This window comes from Oryctolagus cuniculus, chromosome 2 (assembly GCF_964237555.1).
Source record: "Oryctolagus cuniculus chromosome 2, mOryCun1.1, whole genome shotgun sequence".
Classification (NCBI taxonomy): Eukaryota; Metazoa; Chordata; class Mammalia; order Lagomorpha; family Leporidae; genus Oryctolagus; species Oryctolagus cuniculus.
The window spans coordinates 70,327,543-70,339,909 of record NC_091433.1 but is presented as its reverse complement, the minus strand read 5'-3'; the positions used below and the strand labels follow the sequence as shown (position 1 = coordinate 70,339,909).

General features: G+C 38.7%; 1 long non-coding RNA gene across 2 annotated transcripts in view; it reads left to right on the top strand.

Annotated features, from left to right (window-relative positions):
- The window catches only part of LOC127487606 (uncharacterized), a 78,020-nt gene that overhangs the window by 30,554 nt on the left and 35,099 nt on the right, over nucleotides 1-12,367 (top strand). For both annotated transcript variants that reach the window (XR_011386869.1, XR_011386868.1), the window contains exon 4: nucleotides 9,711-9,813. This is a non-coding gene — a long non-coding RNA (uncharacterized lncRNA). The remainder of the gene's footprint in view (nucleotides 1-9,710; nucleotides 9,814-12,367) is intronic.

The window sequence follows — 12,367 nt, the reverse complement described above, 5'->3', positions numbered from 1 at the left end:
TTATGAGCATTACCCAGAGCAATGAGGCACAAAATTGTCTGGATTTAAGTCTTGCCTACCAATTTATATGCTAGAGAAAGAGTTGCTTATCTTTTACTACTACCTATCCCTGACACCTAGAATGATTCTGTGCCTATAGCAGATCTCCATAAATACTTGTTGAAGAGCTCATTTAAAATCAACGCCTGTTGTCAGTGTGCTACAGGGAAACAGGAAGCCAGAGGGGCCAGGTCGTGGAGTGCAGTAAAGCGTAAGGTGACACTTAGGTTAAGTGGGAGGGAGCTCAGTAGTACTGACTGGCCCAAGGTAAGTGTGCCAGCAGATCAGCAGTTCCACAAGACTCCTTGTTAGCCTAGGGGGAATGTTTGTCGCACTGGTAAGAGGCAGTACAGAACGATCAGAAGGACTCAGTACTGAGCAAATGTGAACCCAGTACCTGGGAGACTGAAAGGACCGGGGCCTCCTAAAGAGCCAGCATGGCTTTGTCTGGCAAACTGTTGGCATGTAGCAGAGCTGCTTCCTGCTACAATTCCTGGTGCGTTACACACAGGCAATGGCACCCACCTAGGGGGCTGCATTGAGAATTAAACACATGAACTTGTGTCAAAGTTCTCATAGGAATGCCTGGAAACAGGCGAGGGATTGAGTGGCTGGCATCCTACCCAGTCCTGGCCCTCAGTAGGCCCAGAGACCCCAGAAGCGAAACAAACCTGATGCTAACAATTGCAGGCTCAGCGCCTTGAATACCACCTGAAGTCTGCCCGGTGCTTAGTAACTGTTTAATTAATGAGTGGAGTGGAAGTAGAACTGGCTACAGACAGCAACGTGTATACGGGCTGTTCAGGGGACATCTGACATGCAAAGGATGAAGAAGGTAAATGAGAGTACTCCAGGGACAGGGAACAACTTGACCAAGGTGTAGCAGAAGGAAGACAACCCAGGCTGATCATGCGATGGTGCCTAGTTCCCCACTGCAAGAAAAAAGAAAGAGAGATAAGGCAGGTGTCAGAAGGAAGCAGGCTTTGCATCCCATACACATTTGTGGTGGCTAAATGTGTACTTTTCTCTGTCCAATTAATTTGTTAACCCACAGAGGGAAAAAAAAAAAAAAAAAAAAACTTGTTAAACAGTCAACCCCAGAGTTGCCCAATTAGATAACTCGGCACCTCATCACTTCATCTCACTCTGATTGAACATTACCATGTACCAACTGTTCATTTCTAAGTGTTCTTATTTGCTCATAGTAGGAGCAGGTGATAAGCCTGAATATGGATGCCACAATCTTCATTAGTGAGAGACTCTAATGATGCTTTCAACGGACAAGGAAAGCATACACAGATTTGTTGTTGCCTGGCTAATCGTCATCATTTCAGATTTTTTAAATACTTTTGAAATACTTCTGTATCATTTGAATTTTTTTTTTTTTTTTTGACAGGCAGAGTGGACAGTGAGAGAGAGAGACAGAGAGAAAGGTCTTCCTTTGCCGTTGGTTCACCCTCCAATGGCCGCCGCGGCCGGCGCGCTGCGGCCAGCGCACCGTGCTGATCCGAAGGCAGGAGCCAGGTGCTTCTCCTAGTCTCCCATGGGGTGCAGGGCCCAAGCACTTGGGCCATCCTCCACTGCACTCCCTGGCCATGGCAGAGAGCTGGCCTGGAAGAGGGGCAACCGGGACAGAATCCGGCGCCCCGACCGGGACTAGAACCTGGTGTGCCGGCTCCGCAAGGTGGAGAATTAGCCCATTGAGCCGCAGCGCCGGCCTGTATCATTTGAATTTTTAAGCAGTGAGAAAGGCAATGACTGTTCACTAAGCAAACTACTTTCTAGCAGATATAATGTCTACGCTTACCAGCAAACTTTTTTCTATTTTCTGTTATACATATCCTCTACATCTTTTTTGCAAACGAATGGCACAATTTCTATAAATAAAAAAGAGTTAGTGGTATTTTACCAGGAAGTAGTTTTTCCCCAAAGACATTTATGGTTTCTTCTGGGATAACAGTTGATAGGGCAGTTTGTTTGTTGTCTTTCCTTTAAGGTAGGGGGAAATAAAATTGAACTGAACAAGCATATTATGTCATCCCCAGAGTTTTTCAATTGCCCCCCTCAATTCTTCTGCCCAAAGCTCTGTGTGTAGATCTCTCTTATAACATTTCTCACCTTTCACATTGCATTTGAGTTGATGCCTGTGCCTTATCTACCCATTTACCTGTCTGTTCCTTGAAAGAGATTCATGTTCTAATGGGCCGTCTGACATCATAACCAAAAAAAAGCTGTTGCATGACAAGAGCCTAGGGTGATTACTGATGCCATAAACAAGAGTGTCAATTTGTTAAGTCAACAACAGGAGTCACTGTGCACTTACTCCCCATGTAGGATCTCTGTCCTTAATGTGCTATACATTGCGATTTAATGCTATAACTAATACTCAAACAGTACTTTACACTTCGTGTTTCTGTGTGGGTGCAAACTGTTGAAATCTTTACTTAATATGTACTAAATTGATCTTCTGTATATAAAGATAATTGAAAATGAATCTTGATGTGAATGGAATGGGAGAGGGAGCGGGAGATGGGAGGATTGCGGGTAGGAGGGAAATTATGGGGGGGAAAAGCCACTGTAATCCAAAAGCTGTACTTTGGAAATTTATATTTATTAAATAAAAGTTTTAAAAAAGCTGTTGAATAAATTGAAAATATCTAATTATTATTTATGCCTATAAATATAACACTTAAATTTAGAACATACATTATGAAAGAAATCCATAACAAATTATATTTCAGGTTTCCAAACACAAAATGATGAAGCAAAAACTGAAAATATAAAGAATTATGTAAAAAATTATGTACATATCTTCACTCTGCCCTCTGAATATCTCACTAATCTCAATTCCTAAACATCTTTCTTCATAGTTTAGCTTAAGAGTAGAGTATTAGAGTGGTGATCAAGAAAAAATAAAGTATGATTTTATCTTTTCCTTTATTATTTTTTTTAAAACTTGACTGGGGCAGACATTTGGCCTAGTGGAAAGGGTGCCCACATCCCACACTGGGGAACCTGGAGTTGACTCCTGGCCCTGAACCTTGATTGCAGCTTCTTGCTAACGCAGACCTGGGAGGCGACATTGATAACTATAGTTGGGTTCCTTTCACCCACAAAAGAGACTGGATTGACTTCCTGTTTCTGACTTTGGCCTGCTGTAGGCCTGGCCATTGTGGGCATTTGAGGAGTAAACCAATAGAAGAATGAGATCTCTCTCTCTCTCTCTCTCTCTCTGCTATTCAAATGAATAAAAATAAATAAATAAACTTTTAAAAATTCATAGGACTGGGGCCAGCACTGTGGTGCAACAGGTTAACGCCCTGGCCTGCAGTGCCAGCATCCCATATGGGCACAGGTTCGAGACATGGCTGCTCCACTTCCGATGCAGCTCTCTGCAATGGCCTGGGATGGCAGTGGAAGATGGCCCAAGTCTTTGGGCCTCTGCTCCCACTTGAGAGACCTGGAAGAAGCTCCTGGCTCCTGGCTTTGGATCAGTGCAGCTCTGGCCGTTGCGGCCAATTGGGGAGTGAACCATCGGATAGAAGACCTCTCTCTCTCTCTCTCTCTCTCTCTCTGCCTCTCCTCTCTCTGTGTAACTCTGACTTTCAAATAAATAAATAAATCTTTAAAAAAAAATACACAGGACTAGCAATTTAACCAGGTCTGCATTTGGGAGGAAAGTTATTATGTTACTTTGCCCTAAGGGATTTTAATTTTAGTTTGCAGGCTTCCAGAAAAATATTTCCAAGAAAATTTCTATTTGCCCTTTCTGGTGAAAAATATGTAACTGCTCATTATAAAAAACACTCTAATATGTCACACCCTAAGGCTCTGAGACTGTAGAACAATCTCCTTCCCCATATACACATAGATGTGATACAAATGTCAGGGTGGTTTATTACCCTGCATGTTGGCTACTAGCATCAGCATCTGCCACAAAACCAAAACCCAATAAACTTTCATCTCACCTTCAGAAATTGACTCAGGGTAGCCATTCAACTCTGGTTATAAAACAAAACATACAAAAAAAAAAAAAAAAGACCATTAGGGCTCGTGACCACATGCAAACCACAAATCAATTGTTTCTAGCTGCACTCTTCCCTTGTGTCCAGGAGTATCACTTATAGAGTAAGAATTATAATTTTCAGTAATTATTCAAATCACAATGCATCTCTGATCTACTGCATCATCTTCCCCTGGTTCATTGGTGATTATTATTTCAGAATACCTCCTTCAAATTCCAAAAGAACGTTGATTTTATCTTACTTTTTGCTATAGAACATCAGTTTTGTGCTATTAGTATTATAAAAAATAGTGGTTACTAAGAAAAGTACTTCAATATGTGACTGTGAAGAACCTCTTCACCTGTTCTCTGTGACCAATGATTAATTATAATCATATTTAAAATTCACTTCCAATGATAAATAGATTCAAGGTCATTATATTAAAATGTTCACATATAATCTTTTACTGTCCTTTGGGTTTATAAATTCACAATCAAATATTAGTGAGCAATTGGGCAATATTCAACAAATTTTATCAAGAAATATGGCCAGGGGCCAGAGTTTGGGTACAGGAGATAGAACCACCACCTGCAAGCTGTCATAGACATCAAAATTAAGAACCTTTGTTTTTAAAAAAAAATACTATTAAAAGAATAAATAAAGGGGCCAGAGCTATGGCATAGCTCTGCAGTGCCAGCATCCCATATGGGGGCCTGTTCGAGTCCTGGCTGCTCCACTTCTGATCCAGCTTTCTGCTATGGCCTGAGAAAGCAGTAGAAGATGGCCCAAGTCCTTGGGCCCCTGCACCCATGTGGGAGACTCAGAAGAAGCTCCTGGCTCCTGGCTTCAGATCGGCACCGCTCCAGCCATTGCAGCCAATTGGGGAATGAACCAGCAGATGGAAGACACCTCTCTCTGCCTCTTCTTCTCTCTCTGTGTAACTCTTTCAAATAAATAAATAAATGTTTTTAAAAATAATAAATAAATAAAAGCACAAGCTACAGAATGGGAAATAATATTTTGAAATCATTTCTTTCATAAAGAACCTGCATTCAGAATATATGACTATCTCTCAAAACTTAATAGGAAAAGAAAAATTGTAATTACAAAAATGCAAAAACTCTTTGGACATTGATATCAGCGCAGATTTTTCAATGCCAAAAAATAAACTCAGGAAATGATGCTCAATGTCATAATTGGTTACAGAAATAAGACTTAAAACAATAAGATACTACTAAACAGCAATTAGAGTGGTTTAAAAAATAACACTTCAGGGGCCGGCATTGTGGCGTAGTGGTAAAACTGCTGCCTGCGACACCAGCATCCCGTACTGAACACTGGTTCATGTCCCAGTTGCTTCACTGCTGATCCAGCTCCCTGCTAATGGCCTAGTAAAAGTAGCAAAAAAGGGCAGAGGTACTTGGGCCCACCGTCACCCCTGTGGGATACCCAGATAAAGCTAGTGGCTCTTGGCTGCAGCCTGGCCCAACCATGGCCTTTGTGGCCATCTGGGAACACACGCTCTATCTTCATCTCTCCCTCTCTCTCTGTAATCTTGACTTTCAAATAAAAAGACTTCAAAAATAAATAAAGAAACATTCATAATATCAATTGTTGATGAAGATGCAGAACAACTGGAACTGTTACATATTGTTGATGTAAATACAATATGTTGCAACCATTTTGAGAAAAATCTGATTATTTCTTAAAGTTAAATATGTACTTGCCATATAATAATGTGATCCTACACATTGGTATTTCTCCAAAAATAATTAAAACCTCTGCTCACATAGATAACTACATAAAAATGTTTTCAATGACTTTTTTTCATAATCACTGAAAATTATAAACGATGTCAATGTTCCTCAACTAAAGAAGAGTGAATAAGTAAACTGTGATAATATATCCACAAAATAGAAGATACACAGAAATAAAGAATGAACAGAAACACAAAATGCTTGGGTTGATCTTAAATGTATTTTGCTATGTGAAAGAAGCCAAAATGAGAAATGGTATACTATATTTGGCCATTTATCTCTCTATTTATTTTGAAAGTCATAGTTACAGAGAGAAGTGGAGAGACAAAGACAGAGAAAGACATCTTCCATCCAATGTTCTTCCCCAGATAGCCACAATGGCCAGCACTGGGCCAGACTCAAGCCAGGAGCTTCATCCAGGTCTCTCGTGTGTGGCAGTGGCTCAAACAATTGGGTCATCTTCTGCTGCTTCTCACAGGCCACTAGCAGGGAGCTGAAATGGAAGTGGAATAGCTGAGACACTAACTGGTGCCCATAGAGAGTGATGGTGTCACAGGTGGCAGCTTTGCCTGCTACACCACGCCAGCCCCTGTGTGATGCCATTTAAAAACATCATTCTGGTAAAGGTAAAATTATATGGAAGGAGAACTGACAAGTGGTTTCCAGAAGTTGGGATTCATGAAGAGTTAACTCTAAAAAGACACTGAGGAAGTTTTTTTTTTTTTTTTTATGGAAACGTTTTATCTTGATTGCAATGGTGCTCCTACTATTGTTAATGCTCGGCAGATCTGCCAAAACTTGTAAACCATACACTGAAAAGGGAGATTTTTATGAATGTAAATGATACATCAATTGAAAGATAAGTTAAATGAGTATATATAACATTAGATAGTGATGATTGCTGAGAAAAAAAACTGAATCGGGGGGAGGGGATAAAAATGGCCTACAATGTTTGTGACATTTTAGATGGAGGTGGTAAGGAAAAGGAACTCATGGAAGAGGTGACTTTTGAGGAAAGACCTGAACGAAGTCTTGCATGTTTAAGGAAGAACAAAGCAGTTCAAAGGGGGCTGAAAAGAATGAGCAAGACAGAAGCAGAAGATGATTCAGAGTTGAGTCAGGAATACCAGGGGAACGAGTGGTTGTTACACAGGACTCCACAGGTCACAGTGAAGCTTTGACTATTACTGGGAATTAGAAAGCTATTAGAGTGTTTCCAGCAGAATGCTGACATGAGCTGGTTTGTATGTTAGCAGGATCATTATGCCTGCTGTGTTTAAAAGAAAAGAGTCTATATAAGACTGACAAAGAGGTTATTGCAATAATCCAAGAAAAAGATGGAGTCTTAGACCATCTGACCTGGTATGTGTAGAGAGCCCATGGATATCAGTTTGGGACATTTAAATTGAAGATGGCTATTATACAGCTTAGTAGAGATCTCAAGTGGGCAATTGAATGCCTGAGTCTAGAACTCAATAAGAGGTTCTAATAAGAGATCAAATAAAAAGTACACTAACAGAAATGAAACTACATGAAATGACCATAGAATGAAAGTACTTAGAAGCAGAAAAAGTCCAAGATCCAGGCCTTTTTACCATATATGCCTCAAAAATATAATTATAGAGATAGATGGACCAAGAGACTAAACATGATAAGTGTAGGTACAGATACAGGGAAAATAATAGCAATATAAAATTAGGACAAAATACCACAAAATCAAAGTAAAAAATATTAAGTAGAAAAAATATAATAATTGAAATGAATGACACAGTGGTCCAAATAAATAGTGGGAGAGACATAGCCAATAAATAGATTAGCACAATAAAATTTAAATTTAGAAACTCCACAGAGTGCAGCAATAAAGGAATATGACAAAAAGCTAAGAAAAATAAAAGACTGGAAATAAATGTGCTAGAATCCAGAATAAAAGAGTCTGTAAAACGAGGGCGAAATGAAGCTGAGAAAATATATTAAAAATAATGAAAGCAATTTTTCCAGAACTAAAGATAGATGATCTCAAGCAAAAGATCTCACAGAAAAACTGAAAGGGGAAAAATGAACATCTAGATACGTTTTAGGAAAAAATAAGAATATCACACACAACAACAATCTCCAGGAGGCTTCCAAACATAAAGAAAAGGTCACCCGAAAATGAGCAAACCAACAAATTTAATGGAGAAAAATAATGGGAAAATACTTCTGTACTTTGGAAGGAAAATCATTTTAGCCCTCAATTTTCTATCCAACAAAACAGTCCATTAATTTTAAGGTCATAATGAAAATTTTCTCTGGCAGACAAATTTTTTAAAAGATGTGGCAGTTAATATACAATACAAAAATTATATAGGAATGAAATGGACATTTTATGATATGATTGTCATTTTTAGCCACTGTTTATTCTCCTGTCGAACTGTGGTTTTACTACATTTTACATGTTGAATATTATGGCTAGTAGTGAATTAAGTCTGTGAATACAGAGTGAATTAAAATTATTTCTTTGAAAAAAAGCAATAAAGAGATGGGAGGAAGGGGAGAAAATTGGGGAGCGGGGAGCAAAGGTTATTTGTCTTCTTGGAACTGTATCTACGGAATGTATGAAATTTGTTCTCTTTATATTAATTATAAAATACAAAAACAAGTACATGGAGACCAGCATTTTGCACAGTGGTTAAGATGCCATTTAGGAATCTTGCATTCATATGATACTGTCTGGGTTCAGGTCCCAGCTCTCCTTATTCTAGCTTCCTGCTGATGAATATCCTGGGAGATGACAGGAGGCAGCCACTCACGACAGAGTCCCAGATTGAAGTCTGGACTCCTGACTTTTGGGCTGGCTCTGCCACAGCTGCTGTGCCATCTGGACAGTGAAAATAGCACATAGGACATCTTTGTCTGTGTCACTCTGTTTCTCTACATTTCACATAAAGAAAGAAAGGGGCTGGCGCTGTGGCACAGTGGGTTAAAGCCCTGGCCTGAAGCACCAGCATCCCATATAGGTGCCGATTCTAGTCCCAGCTGCTCCTCTTCCGATCCAGCTCTCTGCTATGGCCTGGGAAAGCAGTAGAAGATGGCGCAGGTTCTTGGACCCCTGCACCCACACAGAAGACCTGGAAGAAGCTTCTGGTTTCTGGCTTCAGATCAGCACAGCTCAGTCCGTTGTGGCTGGGAAGTGAACCAGCAGATGGAAGACCTCTCTCTCTGTCTCTACCTCTCTCTGTAATTCTGCCTTTCAAATAAATAAAATAAAAATAAATCTTTTAAAAAATAAAAAAAAAAAACAAATAAAGAAAGAAAGAAAATTAAAAGACAAACATTGAATGATATGTTCAAAGTATTGGAAAAAAATTTCAACATTTATCATTATAGAAAGATATGCAAGTAGCGGTTATAAGTGATATGGAAAGTAGAAGTAATTTCTTAATACTTGTTATAAAGTCAGGAAAGAAAATGTATACAGTTTACCCAGATCTGAAGTGTGAATACAACATAATGAGGAGTGGGTGTCAGAGCTAGTGAACAATGGGACATGAAAGTGTCGAAGTGCTTTCTCATTAAGGAAAAGGAAGAGATAGATACTGGCAACATAGTAAATGAAAATAAAATGATGTGCTTCAGGAAAACCTAGAATGAGAGAATGGGCCCCTACAGGAAGACAGTGCCAAGAAATCAAAGAAAGAGTCAGACAAATCCAAGATCACACCAGGATTTACAGACAGAAGTGTGTCTGGGATAGCAGCAAGACATTACGATCCCATGGTTTTACAGACAAAGGGAGCCCCTGGCTAATCAGAATGCACCTGTACTGTCTCAAGAAATTTGACATTTCAGATATCTGATAAGGGGACATTTCAGGATTCAGATTAGAACAGCACATTATTTTAACAATTTAACAATTTTGTTTATTTCACAGGCTTCAAGATGACTGACAGGGCCACCCAGAGGGCCAAGAAGGCTACAGTCCTGCCAACCTGGATCCCTGCAGGATGGAAAAAGATATACTATACCAAGGCAAGGTACTTCAAAAAGTTGTGTAAAATAGAATTTAAAAATAAGTTTATTTTGGTGCAGCAAATTTTGAAATCCGTACCTCATTTTATAATAACTTTTCCCTGAACTTTTTGAAGAATGCTTATATGAATTAAATAAAACACAGTCAGAGCCATTAATACATGATAAAGACATTTAAAGCAAAAATATGTTGTGAAGAAATCGATATTAGACATGTTTGTCATGATAAAGAAAGCAATAGAATAGGTTCCATACTGTCTTGCATAATCATATATGTACTCAGCCATATAAGTTTAAAGTATAGCAAGCAATAATCAAATTATGGGAGAAAATCATGAGGTCAGTAGTTGCAGCTGGAGGTTATAATAATTCCTCTCAGAAAAATGATATGTCGAGCAGCCAAAAAAGAAAGAGAAATATTGAAACATAACAATTTAATTAACACACTTGAGCTACTTAATATACTATATATAGATCACAGAACATCTGCAATCTCAATGAATACTAAAGAAACAACACAACATCTTATTATGTATCCAGTAACTAACATTAGAATGATTTTATTTTTCTAATTATAATATTTTGTACATGAATATTACAGAATTTTAAGGAAATTATCTGACAACAAAGATTGAGCAATTTTTAAAATCACTATAATGAGTCAAATCTTGATAAAGACAATTACAGTTCTTTTAAAGTAATTATAAATAATAAGACACAGAAGATACAAAATTTTAAAATCTAAAGATTCAATGCTACCATAAACAGCTATCATTTTTATGCAAAGTTAATTTTTCTTTTTTTTTTTTTTTTTTTTTTAAATTATAAATAAGTATGCTCTTTTATTCTGGAAGAGATGAGATTATGACTGGATGCATGGGAGTTGCTTTTTTTTTTTTTTTTTTTTTTTTTTTTTTTGGAATTTTTTTTTTTTTAAACTTTTATTTAATGCATATAAATTTCCAAAGTACGACTTATGGATTACAATGGCTTTCCCCCCATACCGTCCCTCCCACCCACAACCCTCCCCTTTCCCACTCCCTCTCCCCTTCCATTCACATCAAGATTCATTTTCGATTATCTTAATATACAGAAGATCAGCTTAGTATACATTAAGTATGGATTTCAACAGTTTGCTCCCACACAGAAACATAAAGTGAAAAATAATAGATGATTTTTTTTAAATGATGATGAAATCAGAGCAGACCTATTGTCATGTTTAATCCCAGTGAGAGTCAAGTTGGGAATTGATAATTTCTTTCTTTTTTTTTTTTTTTTTTTTTTTTACAGAGGATCAGTTTAGTATGCATTAAGTAAGGATTTCAACAGTTTGCACCCCCATAGAAACACAAAGTGAAATATATTGTTTGAGTACTCGTTATAGCATTAAATCTCAATGTACAGCACATTAAGGACAGAGATCCTACATGAGGAGTAAGTGCACAGTGACTCCTGTTGTTGACTTTACCAATTGACACTCCTGTCTATGGCATCAGTAATCTCCCTATGCTCCAGTCATGAGTTTCCAAGGCTATGGAAGCCCTCTGAGTTCTCCAACTCTTATCTTGTTTAGACAAGGTCATAGTCAAAGTGGAGGTTCTCTCCTCCCTTCAGAGAAAGGTACCTCCTTCTTTGATGGCCTGTTCTTTCCACTGGGATCTCACTCGCAGAGATCTTTTGCCAGAGTGTCTTGGCTTTCCATGCCTGAAATACTCTCATGAGCTTTTCAGCCAGCTCCGAATGCCTTTAGGGCTGATTCTGAGGCCAGAGTGCTATTTAGGACATCTGCCATTCTATGAGTCTGCTGGGTATCTCACTTCCCATGTTGGATCACTCTCCCCTTTATTTACTCCATCAGTTAGCGTTAGCAGGTACTAGACTTGTCTATGTGCTCCCTTTGACTCCCAGTCCCTTCACCATGACCAACTGTGAACTGAAACTGATCACCTGGAACAGTGAGATGGCATTGGTACATGCCACCTCGATGGGATTGAATTGGAATCCCCTGGTATGCTTCCAACTCCACCACTTGGGGCAAGTCAGCCTGAGCATGTCCCAAATTATACATCTCTTCCCTCTCCCATTCCCACCACCATGTTCAACAGGGATCACATTTCAGTTAATTTTCAACACTTAAGAATAACTGTGCATCAATTACAGATCTAAACCAGTCATATTAAGTAGAACAGATAAAAAAACTACTAAGAGGGATAATGTATTTAGTTGTTCATTAACAGTCAGGGCTATGCTGATCAAGCCACCATTTCCCATAGTGTCCACCTCACTCCAACAGGTTTCCCTCTTGGTGTTCAGTCAGTCGTCACCGATCAGGGAGAACATATGGTATTTGTCCCTTTGGGACTGGCTTATTTCACTCAGCATGATGTGTTCCAGATTCCTCCATTTTGTTGCAAATGACTGGATTTCGTTGTTTCTTACTGCGGTATAGTATTCTAAAGAGTACATATCCCATAATTTCTTTATCCAGTCTATCGTTGATGGGCATTTAGGTTGGTTCCAGGTCTTAGCTATTGTGAATTGAGCTGCAATAAACATTAG